General features: G+C 38.1%; 1 long non-coding RNA gene across 1 annotated transcript in view; it reads right to left on the reverse strand.

The window, feature by feature from the left end:
* Window positions 1-850: 850 nt before the first annotated feature.
* The window catches only part of LOC107968588 (uncharacterized), a 169,045-nt gene continuing 146,152 nt past the window's right edge, over window positions 851-23,743 (reverse strand). Inside the window, exons 8-9 of the long non-coding RNA XR_010151594.1 lie at window positions 1,173-1,287; window positions 851-1,045 (exon numbers count right to left, since the gene is read on the reverse strand). This is a non-coding gene — a long non-coding RNA (uncharacterized LOC107968588). The remainder of the gene's footprint in view (window positions 1,046-1,172; window positions 1,288-23,743) is intronic.

Genomic DNA, 23,743 nt, shown 5'->3' on the forward strand with positions numbered 1-23,743 from the left:
AAGAGTGTTTTTCACCAGAGATTACTGGGCATTTTCTATTCTTCGTTATTATTAACAACAGTTAAAAACCAATAGTTACACAACAGAATCAGTTTGGGACAGAGTCCTTAAATACTAGATAGAATTCTTTTAAAACTTTTTTTTTGTTTCAATATTCTCTAAAGCAAGTCAAATACGCTGTAATAACTCTGACAACTAACCAAATAGACATGAATGCAATCATCTCTAGGAGGCAGTTCTAACTCAAGTAAAGAAACACAAGGCTAAAATAAAGAGCTCTCCAGCTTTTCACCTAAAAATCCAAACTAGCAAAGAATGTAGTAATGGTAACTCACATAAAAGGCAAAAGTTTAAGTAATAGTGATGAATATGAGACCCAGTCAATGTCTCATTTTAAATAACATCTGTGGCTCTTTGTAATCAATAAAAATAATAGTATGATTCTCTTTACTCTGTGTTATTGTGTAGAAGCTAAAGGAGAAATAGCTGTCAGCATAACAAGGTACCAGGGAGACTGTCCTCAGATTTTACAAAATCAAACAGCCAAAGCAAGGCTGGACGGAACAAGAGGCCAGGGGCCACAGAAAAACAGATGCCTTGGCATGAAGGCAGCCTATGAATGTTGGTTTCCCAGGATTTTGATAGCAGGAGTGTTTATCTTATTGAAAGCAGAGTCTAATTGAATAAAAGAGTTTTTTTAAATAGTGAGCCATTAATTAGGCGGCATGGGGTAAAGCACAGGCTTTAGTAATGTACAAGGCTTCTGGGAGCCACAGACTATGCTCATCGATTCTGTCAGAGCGCCAGAGGAATAAGAGAGCCGAATGTTTTGCCTCTTCTGGAAACCTACCTGATACATTTGGAAGTGGCTTCCTCATGCATTGCCTCTGTTCAAATCATCCCATAATTACTCTGGCACTGTAAGCTGCGAACTTGGCGGGCTCTGAGAGATATCAGATGTTTTTCTCATGCTTGCTAAACCTCTCTTAGACAAATTTTGCATTGTTTTTTGTGTCAGTTTTATCGTGGAACATCGTGTTGCCATCTGGGAAGAAAAACAACATGGCAGAGGAGCAGCTGGTGAATGGCAATGGCCAAATAAACATTGGCAGGCGCCTGCCATTAGGTGAGATAAGAGGGATGGGCAGCCGCCAACACCAACAAGCCCTCACCATTGGAACATCTCTCACTGTCCTCTTCTCTTATCTTCATTCAAATTCATGGCAATTTTTTATTCTGAGGCTTAAGCTCTCCAAGTGTCAGGTGTCGGGCCTTCCCTCCTCTGTCCTGGAGGAAAAGGATAGATCTGTAAAGTCCTGGCTGATTGAATTTCTCTCCCTGGGCAGGACAATGGGCAAGGGGAAGCATCTGATACCTTAACAGAAGGACTCCCTTTTGGGATGAGAAGATACGAAACCTTTACCAAGATTTCCAACCAATTTGTTGATCTTTTTCTTTTCTCCTTCATACCTAACACCATCAGTATTCATGGATTTTAAACTCTTAAATCTTTTAAGGACTCCACGTGTTAAACAAATAAAAATAATATAAACTTGCCATTGATAGCAGGGCAACAAGAGAAGGTAAATTACGTCAGATTAACAAAATTATACCCCATACTTTTTTGTTTCTAAGACATAATTTTTCTGTCGTAACATTTCTAAAAGTGAGTTGCACAGAATAGATGTCTAAAAAAAATTTGACAACATTCAGACAGCGGAATGAATTGTGAAGTGCCAACAGTCCTCACTGCCTGCACATGTGCAAACTAGTGAACACTTAAAGGTGAACATTTGTTCAACTACTTCCGTTGCATTATTTCTATTGGTGGAGCCAACATAGTTGAGTTTTTAACTTAAGTTTGGATCCCAAGTTTTGTCTTAAAATATCAAAAAAGATTACATTGTGATATAGTATTAATTTCTTTAAATTGTTCAGTTTATAGAAATTTGCTTCATAATAGGCCATGTAATCAGAGGCAATAAGAATTGTGGAATCAATCAAAATAATTCAAAACTTTCTATGTTAGTAGGCATTGGCATGATGAGTACATGTGTCCTGGAGACTGACCCTCGACATAAAACATCTGTCTGACAAAGCCTTCCAACTGATTTTCAACATATAATTCAATTAAGGGGAAAATTCTCTCTCCCTGCCCCACTGCCTGTGTGTGCGTGTATGTGTGTGTGTGCATGTGTGCGTGTATGTGTGTGTGTGTGAATTTAACCAAAAAAGAAATGGAAAAAAATGAAGTTACAAGCAAGAGGAGCAGTACTGTACACCACCATGTCATTTATAAAGGCCAGTGGCTGAGAACCTTTGAATGCTAAAGTGTAAAAAGCTTAAACAAATATTTGGATTATGATCATTACAAAAATGACATCAAATTATATGCATTATTAGTTATTTTTTAAATGCACAAAACTGATGTACAGATAATGGATTGTTTCTTTCATGACCAAAAAAAATCATTGATGATGTTACAGGAATTATGCTAACTTTCAGAATGGTTGAGAATCATCTAATTCATCCCTTTATTTTAAAAACTAAGAAATCTGGTCCTAAGATTCCACACCTCATTTGGGGCAGAACTCAAACAGAATTTATCAGCAAAGCAAGGGGACTTCTGAAAAAGGAGAATGTGAAATCATAAAATTGAATGCCTTGTCTCAGGGACAGGTCAAATTAGGACCAGGCAATAACTCTCCTTAAACAACATTAGAACAAATTCTCCAAAAAAAAAATCCCTGGAACTAAATTAATCCTCCTTTATACATCTATGATTAAACACAATCAAGATGATTGTTGGGGAAAATCTAAGAGAAACTAAATCATAAAGAAACTTTTTAAAAGCCTTTTTAGATTCATTTCAACATTACTCATGAAAAAGTCAATCACTCTGAATGTTTCAATAAATTATAATTAATGTGCAGCGAACTTCTTTCAACAATATTCTATTCATTCTTTTGACATCTGTCAGGTAAGTGCATGACAATGGTTCTTACTTTGATTTGATCTCCAGTGAGATTAATCGTATTAGTCTCTTGTTATACTTTTAATTTAGAAAATTTGAGATTATAATCCATTAGTCCATGGTCCATAATCTCTCAATTTAATAAGGTTTTACCTATAGACCAGTCTTAATCAACATTTATAAGACATTTTGTTGTAAAGTAGCAGGAAAATATTTTCCAAAATAAACCCATAATTGTCACAAAGAAGCTACAAGCCTTTTCCTTTCTAAGCTCCAGCATTTATTATGTATGTAAACACCAGATAGACTCTGTTGTGTAATGATGCCAAGAAAGGTGAGTCTTGGCCCCATATTACTGATGAAGAAAGAAATTGAAGTCCAGGAATGGTAAATAGCTTCCCCAAGGTCAAGCAGCTCAAAAACTTGGAGAATCTGACCCATAGGCCTGTGACTTTAACCACTATGCTGTAATAGAAGGTGTTAAATAATCACCAAATTAGCAGACTATAACTAGATGTTGTAACTTTTAAGTCAGTTACAGTAATCAGTTAGGCTTCCTGGAAGAGCTTGAAAATGATATAAGCTTGAAGGATAAATAAACTTGGTAAAGGTAGATGTTGTCAAAGTAAATAAATAAATAAATACAACTGAAAAGAAACTAAAAATAAAAGGACAACAAGGAAGGGAAACTCAGAAGGGAATAGTTGAAATTTTGCAGAAGGCCTTCAAGAGAAAAAATTTGAGTTGGAATTAAATGCTGGCCAAGGCAGTGCAAATTAATTTGTAAACGATGGATGTCCCAGTTGGAAGGCTTCCAGAGAGACACAGCAGTATGGGCAGGAAGTAGCCTCCCTGTGATGAGTAAGTCACCACCTTCCTGTGAAGGGTAATAGCCTCACCTCTCAGTGGGGCTCAGATGACAAAATGCAAGAAGGTGACAAAGCTAATATGATCATTGCATGATGAATTAGAACATATAATAACATGGAGATTTTTCACCCCCAAAGATAACATCTTTTCACTTAATAGGATCAATGAAGAAAGAAGCATATCTTTTCACCATTGCAAATCACCCAGAGCAGCTTCGCCTCTGCAGTGTTGAGATGAGGTGATTTTGAGATAATTACAAGTTAGTCTTCTGATCAAGCAGAAAGTCCGTGTTAGCAACAACAGTTCATAAAAATAGAATAAAATATAACCATTAAATAGTAAATGTCTTAGTCTGTTTGTGTAGCGATAACAAAACACCTAAGATTAGGCAATTTTCAAACAATAGAAATTTGTTTCTCACAGTTCTAGAGGCTACAAGTACAAAATCAAGGTGCTAGCAGGTTCAGTGTCTGGTTATAACTGGGTCTCTGCCTCCAAGATGGTGTTTTGAATGCTGTGTTCTCTGGAAGGGATGGTTGTTGTGTTTTCACATGGCAGAAGAGATGGAAAGACAAAAAACGGCCTAGCTGTTACAGTTATCTTCAGCCCTTTTATCAGGCGCTTTTCCCATCCATGAAGTTGGCACCATCGTGGCCTTAAGGCCCTGCCTTTTAATACTGTTGCTTTGCGGATTAAGTTTCAACATGAATCGTGGAGGGACACCAACATTCAAACCATAACACCAAACATTCCAAGAATTTAACAATAGGGCTATGTAAGTTAAAGTCCAGGCTTTGAAGGGCCCAGATTCAAGATTCTGAGGCAGGAAAATCTTGTCATATTAACATCGGCAAAAAGGGCACATGGAGTTTGAAAATATAAGCAAAGTATCGAGAGTAGAAATCAAAAACGATTCTAACATTGCCTACTTTCAAATAGCCAGGCCTGGGATAAGGGGAAGCAGGTATTGGGGGTGTGAGTTCCTGCCAGTGAGTGTGCATAGATGGGAACCCTGAAGCCTACAGGGTCTGTATAAATATGGAAGGCAATTTATTATGACCTCTAAATGGAGTGCTGGCATGCAATGTCAAGTGCATGAGACTGTCCAAGTGGGAATCCTTTGGGAAAGCAAGTGCTAGGAGCTAAGAAGTTCAACCTGACAATGAACTCCTTAAAAAAATGAGATGATATCTTCTTTATATTAAAATCCTTAGAAGCAAGCACAATTCTCAGTACATATTAAGAGTTCAATAAACATTTGATAAATAAACAGAGGCATGATGTCCCTTCTATGATGCTGTGAGCTGTAGTAGACACAGAAGCAACCTTGCACAGGGATAAAATAGGATCACTTAGGAGATGTTATCTGAGAAGCACAGGAGTCTCCTTCTTTCGCTGACCTCCAGAAGCCCTCATGGCAGGCTCAGATGTGATCACGAGAGGGTAATTTCTCAGCATTAAGTATCACCCCTCTCCCTGCCAAATGGCCCTGGAAACGGCAAGTTCATGAAGTGCTAATATGTAACTGATGTCATTCTCTGAAACATGAGTGGCATTGATAGCCTGATTTGGAGATGTCAAAAACAAGTAAAGAAAAAAAAAGAAAGAAAGAAAAGAAAAAGAAATGTGCTAAAAAAGAAGCTGCTCCCTTAGCAATTTGCCTTGAACTCCAAATGGAAAAGACCCCTCATCCTTTGAAACACGTAGGCACTGCCATACTTCAAAGCATTAGGCAATGTTTGGATTCTCAGCCTCTATGTCCCTCCTTTCTTTCTCTCTACTTCCTTTCAACTATTCAGTAACCTCAGTTCCAGGAAAGCCCATGTGTACAGGCAGTCTCCTCTGAGTAAAAACAGACCCACTGTGGTACATCAGCCTCCTGGCACCAGGTCATTCTATGCCATTTCATTCAAGCTACCTACCATGTACTTACCCTACCAAATATCAAAGTATATTAAACAGCTACAATAGCTACAATTCTATGGATCTTGATAAATACAGACAGAAAAAAGGTCAATAGATGGCTTAGAAATAAACATTAGCATTTATTTTAAAAGATATATATATAGTAAATGTGATATATATAGTAAATGTGATAAATGTGTTTTCTTATATAAGAAAACACCTTGAAACAAAATTTTATGATAGACATCTAATTTATTTGGCAGCTGTGCCTTAATTTTCCTTAGGGCAAACAGTGTTCCCTCTTGGCTTAATTGTAGCTGTCTCCATTCCTCCAGTGGTGGACATTTGAGATCATTGTGACCAATCCCACATTCTACATCCCTATGCAGAATGACCATTTCAGAAATAGGCACATGGGCCATGCCTGACACTCAGTTCAAGACGTTGTATTAAAACCACTGGGAAAGAGAATCCTCTTTACCCAGGGATGGCTGAGAAGGCTGAATTTCTGCCTGGTCATTTTGCTTCCAGATAGAAAAAAATGTTGGCCTGAATGAGGTCAATCCAGAGGAAATCCGAGTTGTGACAACGGACAGATTCTGAGCCTGAATGATGCTATTAAGTCCTTCAACTCAGCTCTCTGTAAAGGCGGTTCTCCAGAGCCTTCAGTGACGTGATCCAATAAATTCTGATTTTTGTTAAGCTAGTTTGAAGTGGCTTTCTGTCTCTTGCAACTAAACAATATTAAAATTCAAAATGAGAAAAAAAAGTAAACATTGCATAACAATGGTAATTTTCTGAATATATAAATTACTCATATAAATTGATAAGAATTTTGCCTCAAAAAGAAAATGAGCAATTTAATAAATGGATAAAATAGCTAGTTAAGAAAATTTAAAAATACACCATGTTAATCATCAAAGAAATTCAATTAAAGTATATTTTACCTAAACCATTTTTTACCTATGAAGTTTACCCAAAAAGTTGTAATAATCATCCAAAATGGAAGTGAAGTTGAGGAAAAACAAGCAACTCTCAAAAACTGTTTATAGGAATATAAATCTGTGCAAATATTTTTACAAAACTAAATTGGCCAATATATAGAGACACTTCAACATGCTAACACTTTGTTACTAACATCCTACATTTAGAAATCTATCCTGGATGGGTGCGGTGGCTCACGCCTGTAATCCCAGCACTTTGGGAGGCCGAGGCAGGCGGAATGTGAGGTCAGCAGATCGAGACTATCCTGGCTAACATGGTGAAACCCCGTCTCTACTAAAAAATACAAAAAATTAGCCAGGCGTGGTCGTGGGCGCCTGTAGTCCCAGCTACTGGGGAGGCTGAGGCAGGAGAAAGGCATGAACCCAGGAGGCGGAGTTTGCGGTGAGCAGAGATCACGCCACTGCACTCCAGCCTGGGCAAGAGAGTGAGACTCCATCTCAAAAAAAAAAAAAAAAAAAAAAGAAAAGAAAAGAAAGAAAGGAAAGAAATCTATCCTAAGAAATTATCAGAATCAGAGAGAAAATATTACATGTAAGAAATTTCAAAAATCATGTAATTAAAAATGACATTGACAAAAAGTTTTTTAATGCATAGTAAAATATTTTCATTATATCTCTAAATTATAAAGGCAATTTTAAAAACTTGTGTTTATAATATAACTGTAACTGAAAAATTTGATAAACATGGAGAAAAATGAAAGAAGAGACACCAAGTGTTCACTGTGGCTATCACTGTGTTGTTGTGTAGCATTTCTTTTCTTCTTACTACTTTCCTGAATTTTCCAAATTGCCTATAATAAGCATGATATTGATAATCAACACGAATGTTTAAAATTCTTTCTAAAAAGTTACTTTCCCCTTTGTCCCATTTTCTCAGAAGTATATAGACTCTTTGAGGGTGCAGAATGTCACAGACTCAAAGGGTACACTAATTGGAAGGGATTTCGGAGGTGATGTGGATCAACATTTTCCCTAACACAGCTATCACATTCACAGCTTCTGTGACAGGTAATCATTCATTTTCTATTTGCAGACCTGCAGTGAGAGTGGGAGCGGCAAGGCTCAGAGCCCTTTCATATTCAAGAATGCTTCTGGCTCTAGGTGATGAAAAGTTCCTCCTGATATTCACTCAGCATCTTATGCTGAATTTTCTTATGCTGACTCTTCTCTGGGTAACTTTAAGTCATTGATCCTAGTTCTTCTCTCTGGAGCAATAGAGATCATGTTGTAGGAAGATCTCGGCTTATCATCAGATCACAGTTTGAATCTCCGCTGCACCACTGTATGTATGATGCTGTTGGACAGCAACTCTGAACCTCTGCTTCCTCACTTGTAAAATGGAGACAATGATACCCATCTGTTAGAGAAGTAAAAGAGAGTCCATGTATAATGTGCCTCTTGTAGTACACAGCAGAAGTTTATTGACTGTTAATTATCTGTCCTTCTATCCTGAGGGCTAGGCATGTTGCCCAAAATACATAAATCCAACATTTTTGTTGAATGAATGAATAGTTTTTTAAACAGCTGTGAATCCAAATAAGCAAACACTAATCTACCCGTGTTTCCCCATCCTATCTTTGAGAATGCTATGAAAGAATGTGAGGTGCTCTATGAAATTTAGGATACACTATATTTCAATGTTACCTTGCGTTACCAGACAAGGAAGAGATATGACTAGTTCAGCTACTGTTCTTCTTGAACTCATGTGTTGCTCTCAGTAATCATACTCCCCTCATAACCACTCATGGTTTTATTTACTTACCAGTCTAGTCAAGAATTATGCTTAGAATAGACATCAAGATCACTAGGATAGAGTTTTCAAAATCCTTTTCCTTTCCTTTTATTTTTCTTAATTTGATATTTTGGCAGGTTCTGTGTGAATTTCAATAAACTTTCAAGAAAAAAAGTGAGGCAACTAAAAATAAGCTCTTCATGATAAGCAAAAGGTAATCAAATTTTTGTGAATTTTTTCACACTCAGGATATAATATATTAGGGCCTGAAGATATGAACTTACTTAAAGCACATTGGTGCTCTCTGCTTCACCCTAGTACTTGTGATTTTAGTCCATCTTTAGGTTTTCAGTTCTACTCTTTGCAGGAGAGAGATAAGGCACTCAGAGCCAACAGCAGCAAACTGTGACTTTTGTTTTGTGTTAACTGTTGATATTGCATCTGCCACACATGGACAGTGGCTCTCACCTCCACTCCTTTTAGGATTTCTGGTAAGCCATCTCTCCTCTGGGCCAGCAATTTTTCCCAAATGGTTTATATTGGTTTCTGCCCATTTATCTTTGCTTATGTGACTCTGATTTCATTCTTTTAGGATAGGAACAGCTACAGTGATTTCATTTAATCTTCTCCTCCCTTTGTTTTTCCTCTGGATTGAAGCTAGATATAAAGTAGGAATTTTCCTGTTTTCCCAGAGCTGCATTTAAGATCAAAGTTGAAAACTAAAATATGCTAAGAACCCCCTCCATATTCTAATATATCAAATATCCCTAAAGAGTTTACTAAGAGGTTTTGCTTTTAAAAAAAAGCCTTATTACCAACAACTGCCACCTCTTCATGGACAATATAAGAAGAGAACTTAGAGAGTAGTGAGGAGGATCACCTTTATAAAGAGAAACTATTTCATGAGGGAAAAGGATAGTAGGTGATCGTGCTACCTAAAATCAAAGGAAGAAAGCATCAAGAGAATTCATTTTAATAATAAGAGGTGACTACATAAAGGCAAGAGGGGCAATTCATTTTTCAGTTGGCAATCTGTTTGGCCAGCATACCTGGGCTACCTGAGCCAAAGGAAAGAGGACTAGAGAGCATGGTGAGGTTGAGAGAAGAGGCAGCAATGAAGCTCTCTGACCCCATCATTTAACATTGCCTGAATAGATGACTTTCCTGAGAGCCAGTAGACACTAAAAAATGTTGTTGAATTCTGACTGTCTTCTCAGACTTTACCAAGGGAACTGACCATCAGAAAAAGGGTCTTGGTGTTGTGGTGTGCAACTTTTGGAGGGGTTAAGGGAGTGGCAAAGATATAGCAAATTTCTCATCTTGGGAACCATGTACTAGGAAAGGAGGAACTTTGAAGACCCTCAGAAGAACCCATTTATGCAAGGACCAGCAACTGCATGTCTGCCACAGAGAGGGAACTCATGATGACATTGAGCCAAACAAGCAAGAACATCTAACCAAGTAGAGAACTCAACCTCATTACAAGCAGTTAAGTAGGGAGGCATTAGCCATTGTCCCTCTTCTATAATGCCTGAACATGACTTTGAGAGTTAAAAAAAAACAAAAACAAAAAACAAACCTCCTGGCCATAAGATGGAGGAAAGAGAAGTCAATTATTTACATAATAAAAGGGAAGAAAGAACGTTGAATTTAATTTAAAAATTTTGAAATGACAACACTAGAGTATTCTAATAACTGAAAGTGACTGGAACCTTCTGCAATCTTCCAACATTTTATTATTTTATAGACTAGAGGCAGCACAACTGCTAAGTGAATAGTCTGTGATTTCACCCACAAGGATCTGGGAAATAAGCACAAACAAAATAGTCAAGGGCTTAAAATTTAGCTGTGGGAAGTTTACTGCAGCTAAATAGAGAAAAAAACAGTTGATCTCAGGGGAAGCAAGTACATGGTAATGTAGGATGCAATAAAAAGCAGTGGCAAAGTAATTCACCACTACTGTTTGTCTCATCCAGTCACGCTGAGCAAAGGCAGCTGCAATGAGGGAATGGTCCTCTTTACTCCAGCATCTGGGAAATTCTGGGATTTTCAGCACAAAGACGCATCAGTTGAAGGGCGAAGTGACAGCGGATTCAGGGAGATTCGCTGGCTAATGGACAGGGGAATAAATTCTCCCCAGAACATTCCCCATTCCAACCACTGGAAATGGAGTCACCCTTCAGATAATCTGTATGCCTGTTTCTTTTTTCTATTTTCAATTTATAATAACAATAACGACCTAGACATAGGACATTTCCTGGGCTTTAATGACTGTCTGAGGTTAATGGCCCTCAACTACACCTCAGGCCATCAACCCCTCCCAGCTGGTCATTAATCTCCAGGAAATATCCTGTTTCAGGGTCATTATTGTTTCAATACCAACTATACCTTAAAAGCTTTATGGATTCTGCAAATACAGATCTCTCACCAATAGAGGTTATAGAACCTGTTTAGAATTCTGAAATTATCTTGAGTTTGATCTGTCAGAGACGTTTTCTTCAAAACTAAAATTGGCCCAAGAAAGCACTCAACTTTGTTTTTGTTTATCTACTTACATTTTCTCAGGAAAGAGATCTGCTAGATATTACAAAAAACTCAAGCAAAATTCATGACAATTGGTGGGGAGAAGGCCTACTTTAAAGGGAAGCACCTTCTATCCTGAACAATAGCATAACTCAGCCTTTGAAAACATATGTTATTTGTGAAAAGAGCTCTCTACAATGATGTATGTGCTTAAATGTCACCAGATTTTATTACATGCATAGAATTTTCTAAATGTATCTAATTCTAAAGTCTCTTTTCTCACTTTTATGAAATCTATACATTAATATTATTAAAACAAGCATTTCACCCACTACAGAATATCCCATAGGAGGAGAGGCTGAGACAAGAGTGAAATATAACTTCTGGACAGGGATGCTATTAGATTCCGATTCGGCAGCAAAGGGGATGATGGTTGTCCAGGAAAACATCGCAATGTAGAGATCTAGTATAGGCAAAGGAGGAGGACAGAGCAAAATCATGTTTGGAACCAAAGAAATCCAACAAATGGTAATAGTGGCATTCCCCGGTAAACAGGAAGATCACAGAAACATAGTGACTTGGGCAGGCAGGGCCTTAAAGAGATGTGGAAGCCCTGGATGGGCCCCAGCTTTGGGGAAGAATTTAGAGTGAAAGATTTATGCAGGGAGGTTTTGACAAGAACAGTGTCTCAGTGCAGATTGGCCAGGACTACATTTGCAGGTCAGGGTTTCAGACCCTGAAACTGAAAATTAAGGTAGGACATTGGTCACAGGAATGAAGCACAAGCTCAGGTACCAGACCAAGAGCACAGAGTCAGTGAAAACAGGAAGGCAGGCTGTTATCCTCTGCTCAAGCTGCTTTAACAGCATACCATAGACTAGGTGATCTGAACAAAAGAAATATGTTCCTCACAGTTCTGGGGGCTGGAAGTCCAAGGTCAAGATACCAGCCAATTCAGTTTCTGGTGAGGGCTCTCTTTCTGGTTTGCAGGCAGACAACCACCCTCTTCTCCCATGGGAGGGAGGGGAAGGAAGAGACAGAAAAAGAGAGGGAGAGGGAGAGGGAGGGAAAAGGAGGGAGAGGGAGGGAGAGACAGACAGAGAGAGAGAGAGATCTCCTGTATCTCTTTTTTTCCCATAGGTTATTGGGGAACAGGTGGTGTTTGGTTAACTGGGTAAGTTCTTTAGCGGTGATTTGTGAGATTTTGGTGCGCCCATCACCTCAGCAGTATACACTGCAGCATATCTGTAGTCTTTTATCCCTCACCTCCATCCCAACCTTGCCCCCAAGTCCCCAAAGTCCATTGTATCATTCTTATGCCTTTACGTCCTCATAGCTTAGCTCCCACATATCAGTGAGAACATACACTGTTTGGTTTTCCATTCCTGAGTTACTTCACTTAAAATAATAGTCTTCAATCTCTTCCAGGTCACTGTGAATGCCATTAATTCATTCTTTTTTATGGCTGAGTAGTATTCCATTGCATGTATACACCAGTTTCTTTATCCACTTGTTGATTGATGGGCATTTGGGTTGGTTCCATGATTTTGCAATTGCAAATTGAGCTGCTATAAACATGCATGTGCCAGTATCTTTTTCGTATAATGACTTCTTTTCCTCTGGGTAGATACCCAGTAATGGGATTGCTGGATCAAATGGTAGTTCTACTTTTAGTTCTTCAAGGAATCTCTACTGTTTTCCAGGGGGCTGTACTAGTCTACATTCCCACCAGCAGTGTAGAAGTGTTCCCTGATCACGACATCCATGCCAACATCTCCTGTTTTTTTTAATTTTTTGATTATGGCCATTCTTGCAGGAGTAAGATGGTATCGCATTGTGGTTTTGATTTGCATTTCCCTGATTATTAGTGATCTTGATCATTTTTTCATATGTTTGTTGGCCATTTGTATATCTTCTTCTGAGAGTTATCTATTCACGTTTTTAGCCGACTTTTTCATGGGATTGTTTGTTACTTTCTTGCTGATTTGTTTAAGTTTGTTGTAGATTCTGAATATTAGTCCTTTGTCAGATGTATAGATTGCAAAGATTTTCTCCCAGTCTGTGGGTTGTCTGTTTACTCTGCTGACTGTTCCTTTTGCCATGCAAAAGCTCTTTAGTTTAATTAAGTCCGAACTATTTATCTTTGTTTTTATTGCGTTTGCTTTTGAGTTCTTGGTCATGAAATCCTTGCCTAAGCCAATCTCTAGAAGGGTTTTTCCAATGTTATCTTCTATAATTTTTATAGTTTCAGGTCTTAGATTTAAGTCCTTAATCCATCTTGAGTTGATTTTTATATAAGGTGAGAGATGAGGATCCAGTTTCACTCTCCTACATGTGGCTAGTCAATTATCCCAGCACCATTTGTTGAAAAGGGTGTCCTTTCCCCACATTATGTTTTTGTTTGCTCTGTCAAAGATCAGTTGGCTGTAAATATTTGAGTTTATTTCTGCATTCTCTATTCCATTCCGCTGGTCTATGTGCCTATTTTTATACCAGTACCATGCCATTTGGTGACTATGGCCTTATAGTATAGTTTAAAATCAGGTAGTGTGATGCCTCCAGATTTGTTCCTTCTCCTTAGTCTTGCTTTGGCTATGCGGGATCTTTTTTGGTTCCATATGAATTTTAGAATTGTTTTTTTCTAAATCTGTGAAGAATAATGGGAGTATTTTGAAGAGAATTGCTTGAAAATTGTGATTGCTTTTGACAGTATGGTCATTTACAATACTGATTCTACCCATCCATGAGCATGGGATGTGTTTCCATTTGTTTGTGTCATCTATGATTTCTTTCAGCAGTGTTTTGTAGTTTTACTTGTAGAAGTCTTTCACCTCCTTGGTTAGCTATATTCCTAAGTATTTTTTTTTTTTTTTGCAGCTATTGTAAAGGGGGTTGAGTTCTTGATTTTATTCTCTGCTTGATTACTGTTGGTGTATAGAAGAGCTACTGATTTGTGTACATTAATTTTGTATCCTGAAACTTTGCTGAATTCTTTTATCAGTTCTAGGAGCTTTCTGGAGAAGTCTTTAGGGTTTTCAAGGCAAACGATCATATCATCAGCAAACAGTGACAGTTTGACTTCCTCTTTGCCAATTTGGATGCCCTTCATATATTTCTCTTGTCTGCTTGCTCTGGCTAGGACTTCCAGTACTATGTTGAAGAGGAATGGTGAGAGTGGGCATCCTTGTCCTGCTCCAGTTCTCAGGGGGAATGCTTTCAACTTTTCCCCATTCAGTATTAAGTTAGCTGGGGGGTTGTCATAGATGGCTTTTATTACATTGAGGTATGTCCCTTGTATGCTGATTTTGCTGAGAGTTTTAATCACATAGAGATCCTGGATTTTGTCATATGCTGCTTCTGCATCTATTGAGATGATCACGTGATTTTTATTTTTAATTCTGTTTATGTGGTGTATCATATTTATTGACTTGTGTATATTAAACCATCCCTGCATCCCTGGTATGAAACCCACTTGATCATGGTGGATTATCTTTTTTATATGTTGTTGGATTCAGTTAGCTAGTATTTTGTTAAGGGTTTCAGCATCTATGTTCATCAGGGATATCCATCTGAGTTTTCTTTTTTGGTTATGTCCTTTCCTGGTTTTGGTATTAGGGTGATGCTGGCATCATAGAATAAACTAGGGAGGGTTCCCTCTTTCTCTATCTTGTGGAATAGCATCAAAAGGATTGCTACCAATTCCCATTTGAATATCTGTTAGAATTCTGCTGTGAATCCACCTGGTCCTAGACTTTTTTTGTTGATTTAATTACCATTTCAATCTCACTGCTTGTTATTGGTCTGTTCAGGGTATCTAATTCTTCCTGATTTAAGCTAGGAGGGTTGTATCTTGCCAGGAATTTTCCATCTCTTCTAGGTTTTCTAGTTTATGTGCATAAAGGTGTTCATAGTAGCCTTGAATGATCTTTTGTATTTCTGTGATGTCAGTTGTTATATCTCCCATTTCGTTTCTTATTGAGGTTATTTGGATTTTCTCTCTCCTTTTCTTGGTTAATCTTACTAAAGATCTATCAACTTGCCTTTTCAAAAAACCAGCTTTTCATTTCATTTATCTTTTGTATTGTTTTTTGTTGTTGTTTCCATTTCATTTAGTTCTGCTCTGATTTTGGTTATTTCCTTTCTTCTGCTGAGTTTGAGTTTGATTTGTTCTGGTTTCTCTAGTTCCTTGAGGTATGACCTTAGATTGTCAGTTTGTGCTTTCAGTCTTTTCATGTAGGTGTTTAGGGCTGTGGACTTTCCTCTTAGGACTGCCTTTGCTGTATCGCAGAGGTTTTGATAGATTGTGTTACTATTGTTGTTCAGTTCGAAGAATTTTTTAAATTTCATTTTTGATCCAATCTTGATTTCATTTTTGATCCAATGCTCATTAAGGAGCAGGTTATTTAATTTCCATGTATTTGCATGGTTTTGAAGGTTCATTTTGGAGTTTATTTGCAGTTTTATTCCTCTGTGGTCTGAGACAGTGCTTGATGTAGTTTCAGTTTTTTTTGTTGTTGTTGTTGTTGTTTTTGAGACAGTTTTGCTCTTCTTGCCCAGGCTGGAGTGCAATGGCATGATCTTGGTTCACTGCAACCTCCGCCTCCCAGGTTCAAATGATTCTCCTGTCTCAGCCGCCTGAGTAGCTTGGATTACAGGCGCCCACCACTATGCCCGGCTAATTTTTGGTATTTTTAGTTGAGACAGGGTTTCACCATGTTGGCCAGGCTGGTCTCAAACTCCTGACCTCAGGTGATCCACCCGCCTCAGCCTCCCAAACTGTTAGGATTTCAGGCATGGCCGTGCCTGGCCATAATTTCAGTTTTCTTAAATTTATTGAGACTCATTTTGTGGCCTATCATATGACCTATCTTGAGAAAGTTCCATGCGCTGTTGAATAGAATGTGTATTCTGTGGTTGTTGCATGGAATGTTCTGTATACATCTGTTAAGTCCGTTTGTTTCAAGGTATAGTTTAAATCCATTGTTTCTTTGTTGACTTTCTGTCTTGATTAACCTGTCTAGTGCTGTCAGTGGAATACTGAAGTCCCCCACTATTATTGTGTTGCTGTCTACCTCATTGCTTAGGTCTATAAGTAATTGTTTTCTAAATTTGGGAGCTTCAGTGTTAGATGCATATATGTTTAGGATTGTGATATTTTACTGTTGGGCAAGGCCTTTTACCATTATATAATGTCCCTCTTTGTCTTTTTTAACTGTTGTTTCTTTAAAGTTTGTTTTGTCTGATATAAGAATAGCTACTCCAGCTCACTTTTGGTGCCCATTTGCATGAAATGCTTTTTCCCCCTTTAGTTTCAGTTTATATGAGTCCTTATGAGTTAGATGAGTCCCTTGACGGCAACAGATAGTTGGTTGGTGAATTCTTATCAATTCCACAGTTCTATATTTTTTAAGTGGCACATTTAGGCCATTTACATTTAATATTAGTATTGAAATGTGGGGTAGTATTCCATTTATCATGCTATTTGTTGCCTGTGTACCACGGTTTTTTGTTTTTGTTTTGTTTTTTAAATTGCATATTTTTGTTTTATAGGTCCTGTGTGATTTATGCTTTAAAGAGGTTCTGTTTTGATGTGTTTCCAGGATTTGTTTCAAGATTTAGAGCTCCTTTTACAGGTCTGGTAGTGGTGGCTTGGTAGTGGCAAATTCTTTCAGCATTTGTTTTTCAGAAAAAGACTGTATCTTTCCTTTATATATGATGCTTAGTTTCTCTGGATACAAAATTCTCAGCTGATAATTGTTTTGTTTGAGGAGGCTGAAGATTGGGCCCCAGTCACTTCTAGCTGATGGGGTTTCTGCTGATAAATCTGTGGTTAATCTGATAGGTTTTTCCTTATAGGTTACCTGGTGCTTCTGTCTCACAGCTTTTATCATTCTTTTCCTCATCTTAAATTTAGATAACCTGATGACTGTGTGCCTAGGCGATGATCTTTTTTGTGATTAATTTCCCAGGTCTTCTTTGTGCTTCTTGTATTTGGATGTCTAGGTCTCTAGCAAGGCCAGGGAAGCTTTCCTCAATTATTCCCCCAAATATGTTTTCCAAACTTTTAGATTTCTCTTTTTCCTCAGGAACATGGATTATTCTTAGGTTTAGTCATTTAACATAATCCCAGACTTCTTGGAGGCTTTGTTTATATTTTCTTATTCTTTTTTCTTCACCTTTTTTGGATTATGTTAATTCAAATACCTTGTCTTTGAAGTCTGAATTTCTTTCTTCTACCTGTTCAATTCTATTGCTAAGACTTTCCAGAGCATTTTGCATTGCTATACATGTGTCCAATGTTTCCTGAAGTTTTTAATGTTTTTATTTATGCTATATATTTCATTGAATATTTTTCACCCTTCACCTCTTGTATCATTTTTTTGATTTCCTTGCATTTGGCTTCACCTTTCTCTGGTGCCTCCCTGATTAGCTTAATAATTAACCTCCTGAATTATTTTTCAGGTAAATCAAGGATTTCTTCTTGGTTGGGATCCATTACTAGTGAGCTAGTGTGATTTTTGCGGGGTGTTAAAGAGCCTCATTTTGTCATATTACCAGAGTTGGTTTTCTGGTTCCTTCTCATTTGGGTAGGCTCTGTCAAAGGGATGGTCTAGGGCTGAAGGCTGTTGTTCAAATTCTTTCGTCTCAAGGGGTGTTCCTTTGATTAGTACTCTCCAACTTTTCCTATGGATGTGGCTTCCTGAGTGCCAAGCTGTAGGTATTGTTATCTCTCTTCTGGATCTAGCCACCCAGCAAATCTGCCAGGCTCCAGGCTGGTACTGGGGGTTGTCTGCACAGAGTCCTGTGATGTGAACCATCTATGGGTCTCTCAGCTGTGGATACCAGCACCTGTTTAGGTGAAAATGGCAGGGGGGTAAAATGGACTCTGTGAGAGTTCTTAGCTTTGGTGGTTTAATGCTCTATTTTTTGTGCTGGCTGGCCTCCTGCTAGAAGGTGTTGCTTTCCAGAGAGCATCAGCTGTAGTAGTATGGAGAGGAACTAGTGGTGGGCAGGGCCCTAGAACTCCTGAGTATATGCCCTTCGTGTTCAGTTCCAGGGTGGGTAGAAAAGGACCATCAGGTGGGAGTCAGGACTAGGCATGTCTGAGCTCAGACTCTCCTTGGGCAGGTCTTGCTGTGGCTGCTGTGAGGGATGCGGGTGAGGTTCCCAGGTCAATGGAGTTATGTACCTAGGAAGATTATGGCTGCCTCTGCTGAGTCATGCAGATTGTCAGGGAAGTGGGGGAAAGCCAGCAGCCACAGGCCTCACCCAGTTCCCACACAATCTAAAGGGCTGGTCTCACTCCCACCATGCCCTTCGCCCCCACCCCCAAGAGCACTAAGTCTGTTTCCAGGCAGTGGGCAAGCAGGGCTGAGAATTTGCTGCAACCTACCTGCCTCCCAGCTACAAAAGAAAGTAGGGCTTTAGTTCTTCCCCATACTCTGGAGTCTGCATGCCAGATTCATGCCCTCCCCTGAGTTCTGGCCAGGTTTCTTGACCAGTTCAAACTGTTACAAAATTCAGCTGGAGGTTTTGTTCTCCCTGTGGCATTTTCCCTGCGCCTCTGGCCACCCTCCAGAAGGATCGCTGTAGTGCCAAGCAGGAATGGCCTGCTTGGGGACCTAGCAAGCTCACAGGGCCTTTCCCATTGCTTCCTCTATCCCTGTATTGTGTTCAGCTCTCTACATTGGCTCAGCTCCAGGTAAGGTCAGAATCTTCTCCTGTAAACTAGACCTTCGCTTTTCCCAGTGGGGGTGTGTGTTCAGGGGCGGAGGATCTCCATTTTCAGCTTCCACTGTTTGGGCACTCACAGTATTTGGTGTGTCTCCAAGGTCCTGCAGGAGCAATCCACTTCCTTCAGAGGGTCTCAGGTTTCCTGATTTATTCCTGCAGTCGTGCCGGAGCTAAAATTCATGATGCGGGCCTCCACATGCTGCTCTGTCCATCCGAGTCAGAGCTACAATCTAGTCCTGCCTCTTGTCCAGCATGATGGAAAGCTATGCCTATCTCTTCTTATAAGACCATTAATTCCTGCATGGGGGCTCCACCTGCAGGACCTCGTCTAAACCTAATCAGCTCCCAAAGGTCTCACCTCCAAATACCATCACACTAGGGGTTAGAGATTCAACATATGAATTTTAGGGGACCCAAACATTCAGTCCCTAGCACAAGCTGACTGGATTCTACCTTAATTAGACTCCCCATGATGAATGATAGAGCTTGGCACAGAGCTGAATCTGCAGCTGTATGAATGTGGGGCAGAAAATCAAACAGGTCACACAGAGTTATCTACTCCAATATTCTATTTCCAAAGGGAGAAAAAAACTTACATGAGATGCCACTGAATATTTTAAACTACGTCATATAAATGTTAAAACTGCAAGGTATCAGGATGCAAAGCAGGGAGTAGAAGTCAACAGCAACTTCCCAGAATTTTCAAAATAAACTCTTAATCAGAGGGAAATGAATCTTTTAACTTATAGAATATGAAATGATGTATTATTGTTTTTCTACATGACTGCTATTATAACACTTTCTGTAAGCACTAAAGTTGACATACTAATTGCTATTGGAATATTTTAATTATGAAATTAGAAAAGCGTAAAACAAAAGATGAATGTGAAAAACACTGAGACAAGGACTTGAGTGTAAATAAGTCTATTTGAAAAACTGTTTAGAATTTAGAATAATCATTTTAAACAAGTTCAGGGAACTACCAGAAAATACTAATAGAAAATTAAATAAAATTTAGGTAATAATTTATGAAAAAAAATAAAAGTTTGACAAAGAAATAGAAACAATAAAAAACATTAATTCTAAAGATAAAGAACATGATAACTGAACTGAAAAATTCAATTAAAAACTTCAATAGCAGACTTCATCAAGCAGAAGACTCAGTGAGCTTGAAGACAGGACATTTAAAGTTCTCCAGTTAGAGGAGTAATAAGAAAAACAAGGGAAAAGAATGATGAATTCAGGAATTATGGGACACCATCAAGCAAACTAACCTTTACATAATGGGAGTTACTAGAGGAGAAGAGAGAGAAGAGGGCTGATAATGATATTTAAGGAAGTAACGGGTGACAATTTTCCAAATCTGGTGAAAGACAACATTCAGGTACAGAAAGCTCAGAGGTCATCAACCAAATTAAGGCCAAAAAAGAGTTAGCCAAGACACCTCATAACCATCATAACCAAATTATCAAAAATCAAATACAAAGAAAAAATATCAAAAGTAGCAAGAGATAAGAAATGCCACGTTCAAGGGAACCTTAATATGGCTTTCAGCAGATTTCTCAGCAGACACCCTACAGGCCAGGAGAGAGTAGGAGTACGATATATTAAAAGTGCTGAAGGAGATAATTGACAAATGGGATCTAATTAAACTGAAGAGCATCTGCACTGCAAATGAAACTATCATCAGAGTAAGCAGGCAACCTACAGAAAGGAGAAAATTTTGCAATCTATCCATCTGACAAAGGACTAATATGCAGAATCTATAAAGAACTTAAACAAATTTACAAGAAAAAAACAAACAACTGCATCAAAAATTGGGCAAAGGATATGAATAGACACTTCTCAAAAGAAGACATTTATGCAGCCAACAAACATGAAAAAAAGCTCATCATCGCTGGTTATTAGAGAAACGCAAATCAAAACCACAATGAGATACCATCTCACACCAGTTAGAATGGCGATCATTAAAAAGTTAGGAAACAACAGATGCTGGAGAGAATGTGGAGAAATATGAACGCTTTAACACTGTTGGTGGGAGTGTAAATTAGTTCCACCATTGTGGAAGACAGTGTGGCGATTCCTCAAGGATCTAGAACCAGAAATATCATTTGACCCAGCAATCCCATTACTGGGTATATGCCCAAAGGATTACAAATCATTCTACTATAAAGACACATGCACACATTTGTTTATTGCAGCACTCTTCACAATAGCAAAGACTTGGAACCAACCCAAATACCCATCAATGATAGACTGGATTAAGAAAATGTGGCACATATACATCATGGAATATGATGCAGCCATAAAAAAGGATGAGTTCATGTCCTTTGCAGGGACATGGATGAAGCTAGAAACCATTATTCTCAGTAAACTAACACAGGAACAGAAAACCAAATACCACATGTTCTCACTCACAAGTGGGAGTTGAATAATGAGAACACATGGACACAGGGAGGGGAACATCACACACCAGGGCCTGTCAGGGGGTTGAGGTCTAAGGGAGGGATAAGATTAGGAGAAATACCTAACGTAGATGACAAGTTGATAGGTGCAGCAAACCATCATGGCACGTGTATACCTATGTAACAAACCTGCACATTCTGATACATGTATCCCAGAACTTAAAGTATAAAAAAAAAAGTGTTGAAGGAAAATAACATGCCAACACGAATTTTTTTACTCAGAAAAGCTGTCCTTCAGAAATGAGAGGGAAATTAAAATTTCCCAGAAAACAACAACAACAACAAAAAATTAAAAGAGTTCATCACAATTAGGCCTTTTTACAGGAATTACTAAACAGAGTTCTTTAGTTCTTTAAGCTGAAATGAAAATCTGCTAATTAATAACAAAAAACATATAAAGTAAAATAAAACCTCTATGGTGTAAGTAATACATAGCCATACTCAGAATTCTCTTATTCCGTAAGAATGTGTGCAAACAATTTTATCCCTACTAGGAGGTTTAAAAGAAAGAAGTATTAAAAACAACTGTAGCTACCACAAGTTGTAAAGGAGTGCAAATTACAAAAACAAATGTATATTTTGACATCAAAATCATAAAAGGTAGCAAAGGGTGAAAGTGTTAGAGTCTTTTATTGTGATTAAAGACAAGTAGTTGTCATCTTAAACTAGCTTGCTTTAAGGATAAGGTATTTTAGGTAAGCCTCTCGGTAACCACAAAACAAAACCTATAGTAGTTACACAAAATATAAAAGGAAAGGACTCAAAGCACATCGACATGGAAAATCATCACACCACACAGGAAGACAGCAAGAGAGGAAGAAAAAAAACCATCTACAACAGAATCAGAAAACAAATTACAAAATGGCAGTAGTATGTTCTTACTTATCAATAATTACCTTGAATGAAATTAGATTAAATTCTCTAATAAAAAGACCAAATGGCTAAATAGATTTTTTAAAAAATCCAACCATATGCTGTCTACAAAAGACCTACTTTACTAGTAAGAACACAGACTGAAAGTAAAGAGATGGAAAATGATATTCCACACAAATAGAAACCAAAAGAGAGTAAGGGGAGCTATACTTATATCAAAGTAGTGTTTAAGTAAGAAACCATAAAAAGAGGCAAAAAAGGTTATTACACATAATGAAGGTGTTAGTTCACCATGAACACCCAACAATTGTAAATATATAGGCACCCAACATCATAGCACCTAAATATATGAAGCAATTATTGAATGATCTGAAGGGAAAGATCAATTTCAATACTGTAATAGTAGGGGGCCTCAATATCCTAGTTTCAAAAATGGACAGATCATCTTGACAGAAAATCAGGAAAGAAGATTAGACTTGAGTTGCACTTTAGATCAAACAGACCTAATAGACATACACAGAACATTCCATCCAACAGCAGCAAAACACCCATTTTTCTCAAGCGCACATGGAACATTCTCCAGGCTAGGTCATATGTTAGTCCACAAAACAAGACTGAACAAATATAAGATGATTTAAATCATACTAAATATCTTTTTAGATCACAATGGCATAAAACTAGAAATCAGTAACAGGAGAAATCTTGGAAGATACACAAATATGTGGAACTTAAACAACACGCTCCTAAACAAACAATAGGTCGCAGAACAAATAAAAAATGAAATCAATATTACCTTGAGACAAACTAAACTGGAAACACAACATACCAAAACATTTGAGATGGAGCAAAAGCATTTCTAAGAGAGAAATTTATGGTGATAAACATCTATATCAAAAAAAGAAGGGGCCAGTTGCGGTGGCTCACACCTATGACCCAGCACTTTGAGAGGCCAAGGCTGGTGGATTGCTTGAGCCCAGGAGTTTGAGACTAGCCTGGGCAACATGGCAAAACCCCACCTCTATCAAAAATACAAAAATTACCTGGCCATGGTGGTGTGTGCCCTGTAGTCCCAGCTACTTGGGAGGCTGAGGTGAAAGGATCACTTGAACCTGGGAGCTTGAGGTTGCAATGAGTCAAAATTGTGCCACTGCACTCCAGCCTGGGCAACAGAGTGAGGTGTCTCAAGATAAAAAAAGAAAGATCACAAATAAACAATCTTAGATTTAACATCACACTTCAAGGAACTAGCAAAAGGAAGAACGAACTAAGCCCAAAATTAGCATAAGGAAGGAAATAACCAAGATCAGAGAAGAAATAAATAAAATAGAGATCAGGAAAACAACAGAAAAAAATTAATGAAGCCAAGAGTTAGGATTTTTTTTTTTTTGGAAAAGATAAACACAATTGACAAACCTTTAGCTATACTAACTAGGAAGTTAAGATAGAAATTATAAATGAAAGAGGAGACATTACAGCTGATACCACCAAAACATAAATGATCATAAGAAACTACCATGAATAATTTTATACTAACAGATGTTATAACCTAGAAGAAACAGATAAATTCTTAGGCACATACAAGCTACCACAACTGAGTCATGAGAAAATAGAAAATCTGAACAGACCACCACACACACAAAGAAAGATAATAAAAAATGCGCAG

Source organism: Pan troglodytes, chromosome 16 (assembly GCF_028858775.2).
Source record: "Pan troglodytes isolate AG18354 chromosome 16, NHGRI_mPanTro3-v2.0_pri, whole genome shotgun sequence".
Taxonomy (NCBI): domain Eukaryota; kingdom Metazoa; phylum Chordata; class Mammalia; order Primates; family Hominidae; genus Pan; species Pan troglodytes.